At 39.7% G+C, this 8,849-nt stretch overlaps 1 non-coding gene across 1 annotated transcript; it reads left to right on the top strand.

Annotated features, from left to right (window-relative positions):
- Window positions 1–8,240: 8,240 nt before the first annotated feature.
- On the top strand, window positions 8,241–8,347 carry LOC127125125 (small nucleolar RNA R71). Its single transcript, XR_007804584.1, has one exon. It is a non-coding gene; the product is annotated as a small nucleolar RNA R71 (small nucleolar RNA).
- Window positions 8,348–8,849: the final 502 nt, after the last annotated feature.

Raw genomic sequence — 8,849 nt, 5'->3', positions numbered from 1 at the left:
TTCCATTTGAAGCTTGTATGATGAAGTAATTTTGGGGAGAAAAACTTTCCATTTTGGGCAGTTGAAATTACAGGTCACCTGCCATTTTTGGAAACTTCTTGTCTGACCTCCAATTCTTCAACCTTGGTCTTTGATATGTCAAATGAGACTTATATGGACATGAATGAGGCCTCTCAAACCATCTCACACCTTCCAATCCATAAAATCAGGCACAGTTGACCACAGTTGACCTTCTATGGTTCCAGCTGAAATTCAGCTTGACTGATGAGCTTTGAGCATCCAATCTTTGGCCAAACCACTTCACAATGATCCTTAGACCATATGAACTTGATAAATCAACCATAGGGCTTTGTTCAAATGGAAATAGCACATGCTTGCTTGTTTGACTGATTCTCCTGACTAGTTTGACCTAATTTGTCAGAATGGCTTGCACTTGGGCAAATGGACAATGCAATGTTATGCAGTGGACCATGTTATGTTAATGACCTAATATGAAATGAATGTACAAAAGGTAGGGTGCAAATTTGAGGTGCTACACCTAGGTTTAAGCCAAGTGCTATGGTGGTTATTAATCCACCAATTACAAAAGGTTGACGGCCTCTAGCATATAAGGTGCGGATATGATGAAATAAGAAGGAGGCGGCGTTTACCTTAGCCTGCGGTTCGAAGACGCATTCGAGGAAGAAGAGTTCCTTTGCGTTGACCTTGCTGTTGTTCGGTCTTCCAAAAACGGTGTTTTGTAGGATGCGGATAAAGTACCGGATAGTTGGGTTATGTATATGGGAAACAAGGAGCTCTTCCTAGTTGTTGGCATCTACTCCAGATATTTTCCTAAAGAGGTCGAAAGCAGCAACTGTGCTCCAGTTTAGGTTTGGAGGGATTCTGGGGTAGACTTGACCTTCTGTGGGGAATTGTAGCATGGTACTCAATTGGTTTTGGTTTAAGGAGTACTCGGTGTTGAACATACAGAAGATTGCGGTACCGGTTAAGAATTCGTCCTCACCGGCGGGAGTGTTGTACGCGTATGAACTTAAGAATTCTAAGGTTAGGGATGGGTAAGTGGGTTGATTATGCGTGCATAGAAAGGTTAGATCGGCAAGGCGGAGCATCCACTCGATACCTTGAAGTAATCCTAATTGTTGTAAACAATTTGAATCAGGATACCTGGTAGAGACGACGCCTCGCTGTTGAAAGCGCTCGAATTGCTCCCTTTGATAGTTTTCATCTCCGGATCGGAAGATGATATTTCCGAAATTTTGATTTCCCGCCATACTGATGAATGAATTTAAAGGAGTAATAAATAAAAGAAATGTATTTGATATTAGAGAGTGGTTTGTGGTGAATGGAGGAGGGTTTGGTGGGTATTTATAGGAAAAGAATTTGGAAGTTGGAAAGGAGGTGGTTGAAAAGTGAATAAATGTGGGTTAATGGGAATAAATGGGGAAGGTAAAAAGTGAAAGGGTGTAACGTTCGTCTCCAACGGCACTGTAACGTTCACCTAGTTAGAAGGGTGTTACGCTCGTCACAGGGGCGTGACGGGCGTAACAAGTACTTGGCATGCCGTCCGTCATAGATTGTGTGACGCTCGTCACACAGTCTTTTTGGCATGGCTTCAGCTAGCGTTCTTCAGAATAACTTGGTAATTTATTTTTTTATTATTTATTTTGTTTTGCTTCAGATTATTTTATTTTGCTATTTAATTTTCCTGCATGTCATTCTACTTTGCATAATGATGCATAAATATATTGTTCTTTAATAAGTCATGTAGGCAGCAACAGTAGAGAGCATAATAGATATTACATAATAAAATGAATAAATAGCTTCAATAAAATAATCATAATGTAACAATGGAGAAAAACAAAAATGCGAAAGAGAAACAAATACGAACATAATTTGAAATAACATTAAATAAATAATCTAACTTAAGACTAAATAACTAAGAAAAATAAATTCTATCCATCTGCACGATCTCTGGCCGGAGGAGCAAAGGAGTTAACACGGTATAGTAACTCGTGAAACTGGTTTGTCATACTGTTCATGTATCCCAGAAATTCGTGCCTCAAGCTAGTGAACTCTTCTCTGAGGGTGTCTTGTTCTGACATCAAAGCTTCCATGGCAGTGTTATAATCAGTTCCGTGCATATGATGTCTAAGGTCGGGTATTGTCGATTCTTCGGTCTGAACAGGTTGAGGAGGAGGATCAATATCATAATAGCCAGAGGGTGTCTGAGGGTCTGATTCAGCATAAGGAATCAGGTCATCACAAATCTCATAGTCCTGGATAGATTCAGTGGATCTAGCAGGAGAGGGGGTTTCGTTCAGATTGTAGAGCCAGTTACTGCGGTTGTGAACACTAGTCCTAGGATCGGGCATGGTGAATAGGCAAAGAACTTGGTTATCAATTATAAGCTCAAACTCATCAGACCCTAGGTTTGCTATAAACAAAGTGTTGAAGAGGAAGGGTATACTCATAGTAGTAATCCCACAAAAAGGGCTTAAGTCAAGCATAGGCTGACGTAATCCAATAGCATTACCTATCATAGTTATCAAACCGCCTATTCGAATTGGTGCTCGTTCATCTTGGATAAGGTGGTCTAAATTTGCTAACACAAAAGTGGCACCGTTTACTGGACGGTTCTGGGAAGCACAAAATATGATGAAGAGTTCATCACGTGAAACTGTGGTACTGTTTGGCTTCTTCCCAAATAAGGTGTGGGTCAGGATCTTATGGAAATAACGGAAGGCCGGGTTATGTATGTTTCCAGAGAGAAACTCATGTTCCTCGGGATCGTCATTTCCAGTCAAGTTACCCCAAAAGTGTTCAAGTTCTCTATATTCAGAAAGTTCTTCTTGGCTCACTGTGAATGTGTCAAAGGATGTAGGGAAACCTAAAAGGTTGGTAAAATCTTGAATATTAAATTGGTACTCCATGTTAAACATTCTGAACTGGATAAAACCTCTGCTTATTCCTTTTCCATGGCTGGGTAGATAGATCAGAGAACTAAGGAATTCTAGAGTCAGTCTCCGGTAAGTGACAAATTGTCTACGGATAGGAGCGGTTTCCCACCCTATCTGATTCAGCAAATACAGGACACTTTGTCTTAGTCCAAGGGCAGTCATTGCCCAGTCATCAGCATACAGGCTAGGTAGCATCTCTCTCGTGGCTAGTTCCTCAAACTTTTGTTTCTGAGCTGTTCCTCTGAATTTGATACCCATACGATCAATATGTCCCATCAGGTTAGTGTTAGCTAGAGAAAAGAAAAACAAGAGTTTTAGTCAGGATTTGGCCAAATGCCGAAAGAAGAGAAAAGTTTTTAATAAATTAAAATAAATTAAGAATGAATACTAAACAAAAATTAAAAGAATAATTAAGGAAGAAATATAAAAATAAAAAATGATAATAGAAGAAAATGATAAAATATTTGTGGGTTGTCTCCCACTAAGCGCTTTGTTTAATGTCGCAAGCTCGACATAAAAACAATCAATTATAATCTATAATTTCTTGAGGCATTTCGTCTAAGTGCAAGACTTGCGAATCTTCATTGTTTTCTGCATAGTGATAATGTTTTAGACGTTGCCCGTTTACGGTAAATGGTTCCATAGATTTGCCTTTAATTTCTACTACTCCACTGGGAAAAACATTGGTGATTTGAAAAGGACCTGACCATCTAGATCGTAGTTTTCCCGGAAATAACTTTAGTCTGGAGTTAAATAAAAGGACTGTATCGCCTTGTTTTAAGATTTTCCTTGATATGCGCTTGTCATGCCATTGTTTTGTTCTTTCTTTGTAGATTCTGGCATTTTCGTAAGCGTCTCTTCTGAGTTCCTCTAATTCGCTTATATCAAGGATTCTCTTTTCACCGGCGGCTTTATAGTTTAAATTTAGATTTTTAATAGCCCAATAGGCTTTATGTTCTAATTCTACCGGGAGGTGACAGGATTTTCCATAAATTAGCTTAAATGGGGTTGTCCCTATGGGAGTTTTGTAAGCAGTTCGGTAAGCCCATAAAGCTTCTGGTAATTTCAATGACCAGTCTTTCCTTGAAGTGGCGACTGTTTTCTCTAGTATCTGTTTGATTTCTCTGTTAGATACTTCCACTTGCCCACTGGTTTGAGGGTGGTAAGGTGTCGCTACTCTATGTCTTACGCCATACTTAAGCAGTAGTTTTTCGAGTACTTTGGATATGAAATGCGATCCACCATCACTGACTACTATTCTTGGGACACCAAACCTTGGAAATATTATATTCTTAAAGAGTCTAGTTACTACTCGTGTGTCGTTAGTTGGAGAAGCTATAGCTTCAATCCATTTTGATACGTAGTCAACTGCCACGAGTATGTATTTGTTACCGAAAGAGGATGGAAAAGGTCCCATGATGTCTATTCCCCACACGTCGAAAATCTCTACTTCCAAAACGCCCTTTTGTGGCATCTCGTCACGTCTAGATATGTTTCCTGTGCGTTGACATCTGTCACATTTCTTAATAGCTGCATGTACATCCTTCCATATACTTGGCCAATAAAAACCGGCTTGTAGGATTTTAGAGCAGGTCTTGGATGTACTTGCGTGTCCACCATAAGGAGCGGAGTGACAGTGTTGGATTATATTTTCTACCTCTTCTTCGGGTATACACCGACGGAAAATACCATCGGGGCCTCTTTTAAAAAGTAAGGGGTCATCCCAGTAATAATGTTTTATGTCATAGAAGAATCGTTTCTTCTGTTGGTAGGATAAGGTAGGTGGGACTATTCCGGCAGCTAAATAATTGACGAGGTCAGCGTACCATGGTGTAACAGATATGGCTAAGGTGGTTTCTACCTGTTTATCAGCGTTATTTTCTTCTAAAGTAGCTATAAGCTTATCGTACGAGAAATCATCGTTAATTGATGTTCTTTCCGGTTCAAGGTTCTCAAGTCTAGAAAGGTGATCTGCTACTACGTTTTCAGTTCCTTTCTTGTCTTTGATTTCCAAATTGAACTCTTGTAGCAACAGGATCTACCTTAGGAGTCTAGGTTTAGCATCCTTTTTAGTTAAGAGGTATTTGATAGCAGCGTGGTCAGTGTAGATGATTATTTTGGCTCCGACCAAGTAAGAACGAAATTTATCTAGCGCAAACACTACTGCTAGAAGTTCTTTCTCGGTTGTGGCGTAATTCATTTGTGCTTCATCTAGAGTTCTACTTGCGTAATATATAACATGAAGCTTTTTATCTTTTCGTTGTCCTAAAACAGCACCTACAGCGTAATCACTAGCATCACACATAATTTCGAATGGTTCATTCCAATCTGGTGTCTGCATTATGGGTGCGGAGATCAGTGCTTGTTTAAGCGTTTGAAATGCTTCTAAACATTTATTGTCGAATATGAATTCAGCATCTTTCATCAATAATCCGGTCAACGGTTTAGTTATTTTAGAGAAGTCTTTAATGAATCGTCGGTAAAAACCGGCATGTCCTAAGAAGCTTCGTACTTCTCTCACAGTTTTCGGGGGTTGAAGATTTTCGATTACCTCTATTTTGGCTTTGTCTACTTCAATTCCTCTGTTCGAGATGATGTGTCCTAAAACAATTCCTTCTTGTACCATAAAGTGGCATTTTTCCCAATTAAGTACTAGGTTTACTTTTACACATCGCTCTAGAACTCTCTCTAGGTTTTCAAGACATTCTTCAAAGCTTTGTCCGCATACGGAAAAGTCATCCATAAATACTTCCATGATGTTTTCTAGAAAATCGGCGAATATTGCCATCATGCACCTTTGGAAAGTTGCAGGAGCATTACACAAGCCAAACGGCATTCGTCTATAAGCGAAGGTACCAAAAGGGCACGTGAACGTTGTCTTTTCTTGGTCATCTGGATGAATTGGTATTTGAAAGAAACCTGAGTAACCGTCTAGATAGCAGAAATGAGAATGTTTTGCTAATCGTTCTAACATCTGGTCAATGAATGGTAAAGGGAAATGATCTTTTCGGGTTGCCTTGTTTAGTTTCCTATAGTCAATGCACATTCTCCATCCCGATTCGATTCGTTTGGTTATAGTTTCTCCTTTTTCATTTTCAATGACTGTTATACCTCCTTTCTTTGGTACTACGTGTACAGGACTAACCCATTTGCTATCAGATATAGGATATATGATATCTGCCTCTAATAACTTGGTTATTTCCTTCTTCACTACCTCACTCAGGATCGGGTTTAGTCTCCTCTGGTGTTCCCTAGAAGTTTTACAGTCTTCTTCTAGCATGATGCGGTGCATACAAATAGAAGGACTTATTCCTTTAAGATCGGTGATGTTGTAACCTAGTGCGGTTGGATATTTTCTTAAGATATGCAGGAGTTTTTCTGTTTCGAGTCTTCCTAGGTCAGCATTAACTATCACTGGTCGTTCAAGCTCTAAGTCTAGGAATTCATATCTCAGATTCTTGGGAAGTGTTTTCAGGTCTAAGGTTGGTTTCTTAAGGCATTGCATAGGGTCCGGTGTTATTGCTAAACATTGGTTAAGTTTGTCTTCTACAAGATAGTCAGATGATTTGTCTTTTTCTAACTCCGTTTCTTTTATGCATTCATCGATGATATCCATGAAGTAACATGTATCTTCTATTGCAGGTGCTTTCAAAAATTGGGAAAGAATGAACTCAATTTTCTCTTCTCCTACTTCGAAAGTGAGTCGTCCTCGTTTTACGTCTATGATTGCACCGGCAGTTGCTAAGAACGGTCTTCCCAGTATAATGGGTGTAACTTCATCTTCTCTAATATCCATAATTATAAAATCAGTTGGAATGTAGAATTGACCTATGCGCACTGGAACGTTTTCAAGAATTCCTACAGGGTATTTGACGGAACGATCTGCTAGTTGCACAGACATTTTAGTTGGTCTTAATTCTCCCATTTCAAGTCTCTTGCATATGGATAAAGGCATAACACTAATACCGGCTCCTAAATCGCATAAGGCTTTGTCAATGACAAATTTTCCTATGTGACAGGGTATAGAGAAACTACCTGGGTCTTTAAGTTTAGGAGGCATATTCTGTATTATAGCGCTACATTCAGCGGTGAGTGTAACGGTTTCGCTATCTTCAAGTTTCCTTTTATTAGAAAGAATTTCTTTTAAAAACTTGGCATATGAGGGCATCTGCGTAATAGCTTCTGTAAACGGAATTGTGACGTTTAATTGTTTTAGTAGGTCGACAAATTTTTTAAATTGGCCCGCATCTTTGGTTTTAATGAGCCTTTGAGGGGTAAGGGATAGGTGGTTTATAAGGTGGTGGAGGTACATAAGGTTCCTTCTTTTCTACGGTTTCCTTATTACTCTCTTCCTTTTCCTTAGGTTCACTTTCTTCCTCAGTTGACTTTTTAGAGTTTTGGTTTTCTATCCTTGGGTCAGACGGTCCTTCCACTTCCGTTCCACTTCTCAGTATAATTGCATGAGCGTGGCTTCTTGGGTTAGGTTGGGGTTGGCCAGGAAATGTACCAGTTGGGGAAGCAGTAGGCGCTTGTTGTTGAGCTACTTGTGATATTTGCGTTTCCAGCATTTTGTTATGAGTAGCCAGGGCATCTACTTTACTTGCTAGTTGTTTAATTTGTTCGCCAGTGTGTACATTCTGGTTTAAGAAATCTTTATTGGTTTGCTGTTGAGAAGCTATAAAGTTTTCCATCATGATTTCCAAGTTGGATTTCTTAGGGGCGTTATTGTTAGATGTAGATGGGGTTGGCTTCTGATATCCCGAAGGTATAACTGGGGCTTGATTTGGAGATTGTCCAGGTGCGTATAGAGCATTATTACTCTTATATGAAAAATTGGGATGATTCTTCCAATTTGAGTTATAGGTGTGCGAGTAGGGGCTTCCTTGAGCATAGTTTACTTGCTCCGCTTGGATTCCTGTTAGGAGTTGACAATCTGCAAGAGTGTGACCTTGGATTCCACAGACTTCGCAATTCTGAGTTATGGCAACTACGGTGGCTGGAGGTGATACATTTAAACTTTCAATTTTCTGGACCAGAGCATCCACTTTTGCATTAACATGATCAAGGTTACTTATCTCGTACATGCCAGTTTTCGTTTGAGGTTTTTCCACCATTGTTCGTTCGCTTCCCCACTGATAGTGGTTTTGAGCCATGCTTTCGATAAGTTGGTAAGCGTCAGCATAAGGTTTGTTCATTATTGCACCACCTGCGGTGGCATCTATTGTTAACCTCGTGTTGTACAGGAGACCATTATAGAATGTATGAATTACTAACCAGTCTTCTAAACCATGGTGTGGACAAAGTCTCATCATGTCTTTGTATCTTTCCCATGCTTCAATAAGAGACTCGTTATCTTTCTGTTTAAATCCATTTATTTGGGCTCTTAACATAGCTGTTTTGCTTGGCGGAAAATATCGAGCAAGAAAAACTTTCTTCAACTCGTTCCATGTGGTGACTGAGTTGGAAGGAAGAGATTGAAGCCATCTTCTAGAGCTATCTCTTAGTGAGAAAGGAAAAAGACGAAGTCGAATTGCCTCTGAAGTGACACCATTAGCTTTAACAGTATCAGCGTATTGGACAAATACGGATAAATGAAGATTAGGATCCTCGGTAGGATTTCCAGAGAATTGGTTCTGTTTCACTGCCTGCAACAGTGAAGGTTTGAGTTCAAAGTTGTTTGCTTCGATTGCGGGTGGAGCAATACTTGAATGCGGTTCATCTTGCGATGGAGCGGCGTAATCTCTAAGAGCACGAGCTGGTTCTGCCATCTCGGGTATCGAAGGGAAAATATTTTTGAAATCAGGAAGTTCTACAGGAGGTAGATTGTTTGCAGCACGATATTCCCGAATTCGTCGTAAGACTTGGAGATATAATTCGATATCATTGATTCGT

This window comes from Lathyrus oleraceus, chromosome 2 (genome assembly GCF_024323335.1).
Source record: "Lathyrus oleraceus cultivar Zhongwan6 chromosome 2, CAAS_Psat_ZW6_1.0, whole genome shotgun sequence".
Taxonomy (NCBI): Eukaryota; Viridiplantae; Streptophyta; class Magnoliopsida; order Fabales; family Fabaceae; genus Lathyrus; species Lathyrus oleraceus.
This window is presented reverse-complemented; position numbering and strand designations above follow the sequence as displayed.